This window comes from Coregonus clupeaformis, chromosome 28 (assembly GCF_020615455.1).
Source record: "Coregonus clupeaformis isolate EN_2021a chromosome 28, ASM2061545v1, whole genome shotgun sequence".
NCBI classification, from domain to species: domain Eukaryota; kingdom Metazoa; phylum Chordata; class Actinopteri; order Salmoniformes; family Salmonidae; genus Coregonus; species Coregonus clupeaformis.
This window is the reverse complement of record NC_059219.1, coordinates 29,745,563-29,755,085: the sequence shown is the minus strand read 5'-3', so window position 1 is coordinate 29,755,085 and position 9,523 is coordinate 29,745,563.

Sequence of the window (9,523 nt, the reverse complement as noted above, 5' to 3'; positions counted from 1 at the left end):
CCATCTGTGTCAGCTGTGCCACTCCTTCAGAGGAGCCATTATGGAGAGAGAGACTATTGTCCATGAAACATTAGCTGGCCAGTCCATGGAGATAATTACAATAGATATGAGAGAGACAAGTAGAAGCCTTTTGCCATGGTGTTTTGAAGCACTGTGGGTCGATAGGAAAACATTTAGTGACCAGTGTGCAACAACAACTTATCTATAGGAAACTATTGACTTCCTCCTTGGCCTCAAATGGCATTGGAAACCCAAGAGTGTAAGCCATGGTATAGACTACTTTGTCTCTCAGTAGTGTTTGTGTGTGTTTTGTCAGGGGAAAATACCTTCACAAGAGACATCCACTTTATTTTGTGTGTTGGATGGTTATATCAGGTATATCAGATATAGCGTCTGCTAAATGACAAAAAAAACAAACAGTGGAGGGTGCTGAGAGGAGAACGCCTCATAATAAAGGCTGGAACGGAGTAAATTGAATGGCATCAAACACATGGAAGCCATGTGTTTGATGTATTTGATACCATTCCACTAATTCCGCTACAGCCATTACCATGAGCCCGTCCTCCTCAATTAAGGTGCCACGAACCTACTGTGGTATAAACAGATGGTGATTCTCACCATTGCCACAATATTGCTGAAGCAAAGTATGTTCAGGGCCCTCGAAACACCTGGCATAGCAACTGTGGCTCTGGTAAGACAAACACAATTGTCTCAAGTGGATAAGCTTTGGCAGGACCCTAACACAAATATTCAATCTGCATTTTTTCCCCCTTTCTCCAACATGAGTTACCAATAAGGACATACATGGCTAATTACTGTAGACATCACAGGAGGCTGCTGAGGGGAGGACAGCTCATAAGAATGGCTGGAATGGAGTGAATGGAGTACCATTCCATTTATTCCTTTCCAGCCATTACTATGAACCCGTCCTCCCCAATTAAGGTGCCACCGGCCACCTGTGGTAGACCTACTCTGTGTATTTCTGTCCCATCAGCACATGTTCCTTTTCATAACAGAGACACAATGCACACCAAAGAGAAATATAAAGCACCTTTACCACAAGCCAGTACCTGTAATGATTTGATGGGAGCACTTGTAGCGCCAGGAATGTCTAGTGGACTCAAGCTCTGGGTGGTCCAGACTTAGCCCTGACTGAATGCAAGATGGACCGGCGAAGAGTGGTTTTTATTTTGGCACCACTGAGCGTTATTATTGGCAGACGCCCATGTGTACGCCGCAGGGGTGTGGTTTTGCTTCCTTGTATGCTGGTTGTGGAGCTGTTTCTAGAGGCCAGTTCCTAGGCAGTCGTCATGGAGCGTGCCACAACACTATTTAAATGGAAGTGCTGTTTACTGTCATGTTCATAATGATAGTGTTTATGGGTTTGAGGACAATAATTGTTGGTCTAATTGTCTTACTAATTCTGGTGGGTGGGAACGGCTCCTGGATCTCAAAATAGTTTATTTCCTACATGAAATCTAGAAGATCCCTGTGTATAAAACAAGTGGGGATAATAGTGATACAGATACATGTTTCTGAAGTTGGTTGCCCATTATAATCTGCTTTAGTCCATTTTCTGTAACTTTGCTTGACACGATGCTTCATTTGTCAATGGAACCTTTTAGTATCTGTCAGCAGCACCAGAGATGTTGTTGTGCGATAAACCTGCCTCTGGACTATCTGACAAAATCTGACAACCTGAGCCAAAAAGCCATCCAAGCAAAGAAATGATCCAAAACATTTACACAGCTCCACCCACATGAGTTAAACCTCAAGACAGACCGACCACTGTGAGGACAGAAGGGGAGTGACGAGAGAGAGATCTCTGTAGATCCAACCGGCTGCCACTTCTTTTCCCAAACCTGGTCCCTCCATCAGACCCAGTGGACGTCCAGTGAGGACAGACTTATATATTTTTAAAATATATATATTTGTATTTATTTATTTATTGAATATTAAAACATACAGTGCCTTGCAAAAGTATTCATCCCCCTTGGCGTTTTTCCTATTTTGTTGCATTACAACCTGTCATTTAAATGGATTTGTATTTGTATTTCATGTAATGGACATACACAAAATAGTCCAAATTGGTGAAGTGAAATAAAAAAAAGAACTTGTTTCAAAAATTTCAAAAAAAATAAATAATGGAAAAGTGGTGCGTGCATATGTATTCACCCCCTTTGCTATGAAGCCCCTAAATAAGATCTGGTGCAACCAATTACCTTCAGAAGTCACATAATCAATTAAATAACCTGTGTGAAATCTAAGTGTCAAATGATTTGTCACATGATCTCAGTCTGCTAAATTATGTAAATGTAATTGTAAATATATATATACACCTGTTCTGAAAGGCCCCAGAGTCTGCAACACCACTAAGCAAGGGGCACCACCAAGCAAGCGGCACCATGAAGACCAAGGAGCTCGCCAAACAAAATTGAGCTTTTTGGCCATCAAGGAAAACGCTACGTCTGGCGCAAACCCAACACCTCTCATCACCCCGAGAACACCATCCCCACAGTGAAGCATGGTGGTGGCAGCATCATGCTGTGGGGATGTTTTTCATCAGCAGGGACTGGGAAACTGGTCAGAATTGAAGGAATGATGGATGGCGCTAAATAAAACAGGCATGAGATGTAACAACGTTGCCCCTCAGTGCCATTCAAACATACTTTTTGTTTTGTTTTATTTTGACTTAATTCTTTTACTTTTATTTTTGACCATCATTTTATCCCCCGCCCAGCAACTCCACTCCCACTTGTCTCCAATTCCACATCCCAACCCTCAGCTTCCCTCAGCCCATCACACCTATCTCTGCTGGCCACCTCTTCAGATTTCTACGCACCATAGAATATATCTTTCAACTATGCTGTGATGTTTAACATACAATTTGAATCTATCTAATCGAATAGAATCGACAGATTACAAGTTGAAGATAAGTACTTTAAGTAAGAGTATTAGTATATTAGTAATTGATTGACCAGGTCTCTCCAGATCTCCCAACAATACTATTTCTAGGGTCAATTTTAGATTAATGTTATGCTTTTTCAGCTATTCCTGAACCTGAGACCAGAAACAGGCTACCTGAGGGCAATACCAAAACAAATGGTCTATTGATTCTGTATCCTCACAACAAAATCTGCAGAGCTGTGATGAATGTATACACCAAATATTCAACATTTTGTTGGTGGAAAGAATTCTGTACAATAAGTTTTGCTCAAAAGCACCAAGTCTTGAATCTTGCGTTGTTTTATATATCAACTCATACACCCTGTACCATGGAATCGGTACATCAAAAATCTCTTTCCAACTATTTTGCAATCTGTATGGCACAGCTGTCAACCTCCTGGTCCTCAAATGAAACTTTCCTATTTATGCTATTTTTATTCCTCCGCCAGTTTTGATCCTTTATATTGGGCAGACAGACCAGTTCCCTACCTCCTCCCACTGTCACCTGCCTCCTCAATTTTTGGGTAATGCTGTAATCAATTGGTTGTAATCTTGGATTGAGCAGACCTTTCCATACAATTCTGATAACTCCATGAAATACATACAGTTGAAGTCGGAAGTTTACACACACCTTAGCCAAATACATTTAAACTAAGTTTTTCACAATTCCTGACATTTTATCCTAGTAAAAATCCCTGTCTTAGGTCAGTTAGGATCACCACTTTATTTTAAGAATGTGAAATGTCAGAATAATAGTAGAGAGAATGATTTATTTCAGATTTTAATTATTTCATCACATTCCCAGTGGGTCAGAAGTTTACATACACTCAATTAGTATTTGGTAGCATTGCCTTTAAATTGTTTAACTTGGGTCAAACGTTTCAGGTAGCCTTCCACAAGCTTCCCACAATGAGTTGGGTGAAATTTTGGCCCATTACTCCTGACAGAGCTGGTGTAACTGAGTCAGGTTTGTAGGCCTCCTTGCTCGCACACACATTTTCAGTTCTGCCCACAAATTTTCTAGAGGATTGAGGTCAGGGCTTTGTGATGGGCACTCCAATACCTTGACTTTGTTGTCCTTACCATTTTGCCACAACTTTGGAAGTATGCTTGGGGTCATTGTCCATTTGGAAGACCCATTTGCGACCAAACTTTAACTTCCTGACTGATGTCTTGAGATTTTGCTTCAATATATCCACATAATTTTCCTTCCTCAAGATGCCATCTACAGTGGGGGAAAAAATTTTTTTTAGTCAGCCACCAATTGTGCAAGTTCTCCCACTTAAAAAGATGAGAGAGGCCTGTAATTTTCATCATAGGTACACGTCAACTATGACAGACAAAATGAGATTTTTTTTCTCCAGAAAATCACATTGTAGGATTTGTAATTAATTTATTTGCAAATTATGGTGGAAAATAAGTATTTGGTCAATAACAAAAGTTTCTCAATACTTTGTTATATACCCTTTGTTGGCAATGACACAGGTCAAACGTTTTCTGTAAGTCTTCACAAGTTTTCACACACTGTTGCTGGTATTTTGGTCCATTCCTCCATGCAGATCTCCTCTAGAGCAGTGATGTTTTGGGGCTGTCGCTGGGCAACACGGACTTTCAACTCCCTCCAAAGATTATCTATGGGGTTGAGATCTGGAGACTGGCTAGGCCACTCCAGGACCTTGAAATGCTTCTTACGAAGCCACTCCTTCGTTGCCCGGGCGGTGTGTTTGGGATCATTGTCATGCTGAAAGACCCAGCCACGTTTCATCTTCAATGCCCTTGCTGATGGAAGGAGGTTTTCACTCAAAATCTCACGATACATGGCCCCATTCATTCTTTCCTTTACACGGATCAGTCGTCCTGGTCCCTTTGCAGAAAAACAGCCCCAAAGCATGATGTTTCCACCCCCATGCTTCACAGTAGGTATGGTGTTCTTTGGATGCAACTCAGCATTCTTTGTCCTCCAAACACGACGAGTTGAGTTTTTACCAAAAAGTTCTATTTTGGTTTCATCTGACCATATGACATTCTCCCAATCCTCTTCTGGATCATCCAAATGCACTCTAGCAAACTTCAGACGGGCCTGGACATGTACTGGCTTAAGCAGGGGGACACGTCTGGCACTGCAGGATTTGAGTCCCTGGCGGCGTAGTGTGTTACTGATGGTAGGCTTTGTTACTTTGGTCCCAGCTCTCTGCAGGTCATTCACTAGGTCCCCCCGTGTGGTTCTGGGATTTTTGCTCACCCCCTTTTTCCTCCAAACATAACGTTGGTCATTATGGCCAAACAGTTCTATTTTTGTTTCATCAGACCAGAGGTCATTTCTCCAAAAAGTAAGATCTTTGTCCCCATGTGCAGTTGCAAACCGTAGTCTGGCTTTTTTATGGCGGTTTTGGAGCAGTGGCTTCTTCCTTGCTGAGCGGCCTTTCAGGTTATGTCGATATAGGACTCGTTTTACTGTGGATATAGGTACTTTTGTACCTGTTTCCTCCAGCATCTTCACAAGGTCCTTTGCTGTTGTTCTGGTATTGATTTGCACTTTTCGCACCAAAGTATGTTCATCTCTAGGAGACAGAACGCGTCTCCTTCCTGAGCGGTATGATTGCTGCGTGGTCCCATGGTGTTTATACTTGCGTACTATTGTATGTACAGATGAACGTGGTACCTTCAGGCGTGAACCAGACTTGTGGAGGTCTACAATTTTTTGAGGTCTTGGCTGATTTATTTTGATTTTCCCATGATGTCAAGCAAAGAGGCACTGAGTTTGAAGGTAGGCCTTGAAATACGTCCACAGGTACACCTCCAATTGACTCAAATGATGTCAATTAGCCTATCATAAGCTTCTAAAGCCATGACATCATTTTCTGGAATTTTCCAAGCTGTTTAAAGGCACTGTCAACTTAGTGGATGTAAACTTTTGATTCACTGGAATAGTGATACAGTGAATTATAAGTGAAATAATCTGTCTGTAAACAATTGTTGGAAAAATTATTTGTGTCATGCACAAAGTAGATGTCCTAACCGACTTGCCAGAACTATAGTTTGTTAACAAGAAATTTGTGGAGTGGTTGAAAAACGTGTTTTAATTACTCCAACCTAAGTGTATGTAAACTTCCGACTTCAACTGTAACTCTACCATTCCAATTTACAATATCATTTAAAAACAAAATACCTACAGGTCATTTATCAACCAGCACATTTGAGTTCAGCCATAATAATTGTTGTAATATTTGTGTTTCCTTTTCAGGGAGATTAAATTGAAATTGTAACCAGCTCTGCAATGCTTGTTAGAAAAAGAGAGATACTTTGAAAAAGGTTTCATTTTCAATTAATCGAAAATGAGACATGGCAATCTGCACAAAGGCAAAAAGGCCATTTTTAAACAATGGATGAGCTTTTCTTAGTAATCTACTTGAGAACTATTTAGGGTTCAAGTAAAACTTTTGGATAAGTTAAGCTTTTAGAGAGAGGTTTAGTGCTTTTAGATTTAATAATCTCAATCCACCCAGTTCATATTCATTATATAGATAGGCACGCTTTATCTTGTCTGGTTTAGCATCCCAGATAAAGCTATTTTTCTTTGGCTCATATGATTTGAAAAACGAATCATCAGGAGTAGGCAGTGTCATAAGTAAGTGAGTAAACTGAGATATGACTAAGGAGTTAATCAGTGCAATTTTCCATAAATAGACAGGTATTTACCTCTCCATGGTTGCAGGACCATGTCTATTTTTACTAGTTTTCTATTGAAATTCATTGTGGAGTAGTATGTCTACTTCACCGTCAGCCCATTTTATAGGTAAACCGCAGGGTCATGTAAAAGTTGTATTTTTTAAATATCCAATACATAATATTGTACACATAATTAGGTTTTAGTCCAGAGAGTCCAGAAAAGTTATCTAGATCTTCAATGAGACAATGCAGGGATCTAGTTTGCGGACTTAATATAAAACTTGAGTCATCGGCATACATGGACACCTTTGTTTTTAAGCCTTAGATTTCTAATCCTCTACTGTTGTTATCTTATCTGATTTTAATAGCTAGCATTTCGATGGCCATAAGGAATAGATACGGAGACAGCGGACACCCTTGTTTAACTCCTCTTGACAATTCAAAACTCTCTGAGAAGTAGCCGCTATTTACTATTTTACCCATTTTATAAGAGACTCACCAAAATGGAAAAAAATCCAGGCATTTATAAATAAAATCCAGTCTTACTTTATCAAAGGCCTTTTCAAAATCCGCTATAAATACCAGGCCTGGCTTCTTAAATGTTTCATGTTGTTCTATTATTTCTAGTAGTTGTCATATATTATCTCCAATGTATCGTCCATGTAAAAAACCTGTCTGATCAGGATGAACAATACCTGGAAAAACCTGTGCTAGGCATTTCGCTAGTATTTTTGCATCACAACTTTGAAGTGTAAGAGGCTTCCAGTTTTTTAGATAGACTGGATCTTTATATTTGCCATCTGGGTCTTGTTTTAATAATAATGAGGACAGACTTAACATTAATTGATTTCTGCAGACTCGGCACATGAATCAGCCTCGTGGCAGGACCGACGCTGAGGCGTGGAGGATCTCTGGGCCAGGAGAACCAGTGGGAGGCCAAGATACACAGAGGGGGATCAGGCCCAGTTCATCCTGATTTACTGGCCACCCCTCGAACCAATGTCTACGGTGCGAACAGCCATCAGGAGATCCTGGAGGGAGGTCTGTTGTGTTTAGTCACAGGGGAGGTGGAGCACGCCAAACGTCTGTTGTTGCAGGATGATGGTTAAAAGGGTTTTATGTGCTGATATCAGGAGAGCTAGTAGTGGAAAGTGATGTGTAAGCTGCTGCTGGGCAGGGCAGGGAGCAGACCTCCCAGTGATGTGATGGACAGTGTGAGTGAAGCCACATGAGTCACTTTGTGGAGCTCTTTGAGCTCAGGGTACATGTGTGTTGGACGGCGTTGATATCTGTAGTGTTTGTATTGGAACACTGACAATCTGTCAGCGTCTGCATATTGTTCTTCTCAATGTGTTAATGGAGGTGCTCAAACTCAAGGAAATCATCCTACCGAATAAACACACACAAGAAAATGTGTCAAATGTGTGTCCAAATCACCTTCATAAGTCCCTGCTTCTGCTTTCAAACATTGATTGTCAAGCCAATAGTGGAGGAATTGTATATCAACCTTAAAACAGGGCCCCTCTCCTACCTAAACACCTTACCGTCATCAGTTTATGCTTACTATACATCACATACAGCACCATACTGTGTGTGAGACTGAACAGCTACACCTTTCCCACGGGTTAGATTATAAAGAACCAACCATTAATAATGTAAGGATGATGTCACGTCAAACACAGTAAATCCATTTGCTTGTTTTCACATTTGCAGGGATCATAGGTAGCTTGAGCGGAATATAGAAGACAAAGTCTGCAATACAGGCAGAGCCAAGCATCTCTCTCCACGAGGCAGGTGGAGTACCACCAAGAAACCATCTGTGGATGAAATGCAGGGCCAAGCTCAGTCTATCCTAAAGCCAAGGCCTTCTGAAACATCCGGGTGCTAATTTGTTACAGGCTTCTGATTGGACGCCTCAGCAGAGAAACAGTAGATCATAGGACCCCCAAGATGAATTCATATCCACTCGCCACCGCCCCTCCTTCTGGCCTATACTCCCCAACCTGCCAGGTCCTGTCTGTAGTCAGTCGCCACAACCGCCACAACCCCTCTGCTTATCTAACAGTGGTCATTCGCTCCCTGGGGCAATCATGTGATCCATCATCCAACCACATCATTTATATGACTGTGTGCATTCTGTTTGGCTTTTCCCATGTGGACTAACCTACCTCTTGAAGGTATAGTAAATGTTTAGATGTCTTTTCCTTACCCATTAAACAGTTGTGTTTACCGCAATGCTCACGTGGGCCATTAGTGGCTGCCTCAGCTGCATGCAGGCCAGTCCAGTCATCATGTGTCACTGGGAGGGAAGGTTTTCCAGACAAACTCTGTCCCTCATTACCTTTCACTTTGATGCCAGAGGACTGTTTGCTGTTGTTCCTGTTCCTCGCGGAGATCAAACAAAAGTTTGGGAGGGAAACAAATGAAGTGAATCAATACCACAAACCACCAACACTCTCTTTTTGGCATTGTCCATTGACATGTTAGTGACTGGGGCTGAGTACAAACAAGCCATAAGTCATAAAGACTTATCCTAGGGGCTTGTTGAGTGTGGGTGCTGTTGTGTGATCTGGTGTCAGAACGGTTATACCGATGACTGATTCCTCAGGGGAAGCTGGTGTTTACTATTGTAATTGAGTGTTTCTGAAGCAACTGTTCCCTGATGTGGTTTGGAAAACCAGATGAGGTGTGCAGTCTAAGAGCATGCAGGAGAAACAGCTGGCTGAGGCCGAGGGTGGAGGACTATACAATATTGTGGACTGTTGTGAGTGGGATGATTGCTATTGCCTGTGGTTGTGAGTGGGTTCAAAACTGTTAATGTATTGGACAGGGGTAAATGATCAGATATTGCACTGAAGATGAAATACAGTTTAGTTAGAATCCTTCCAATAAATAACTGACTACCATT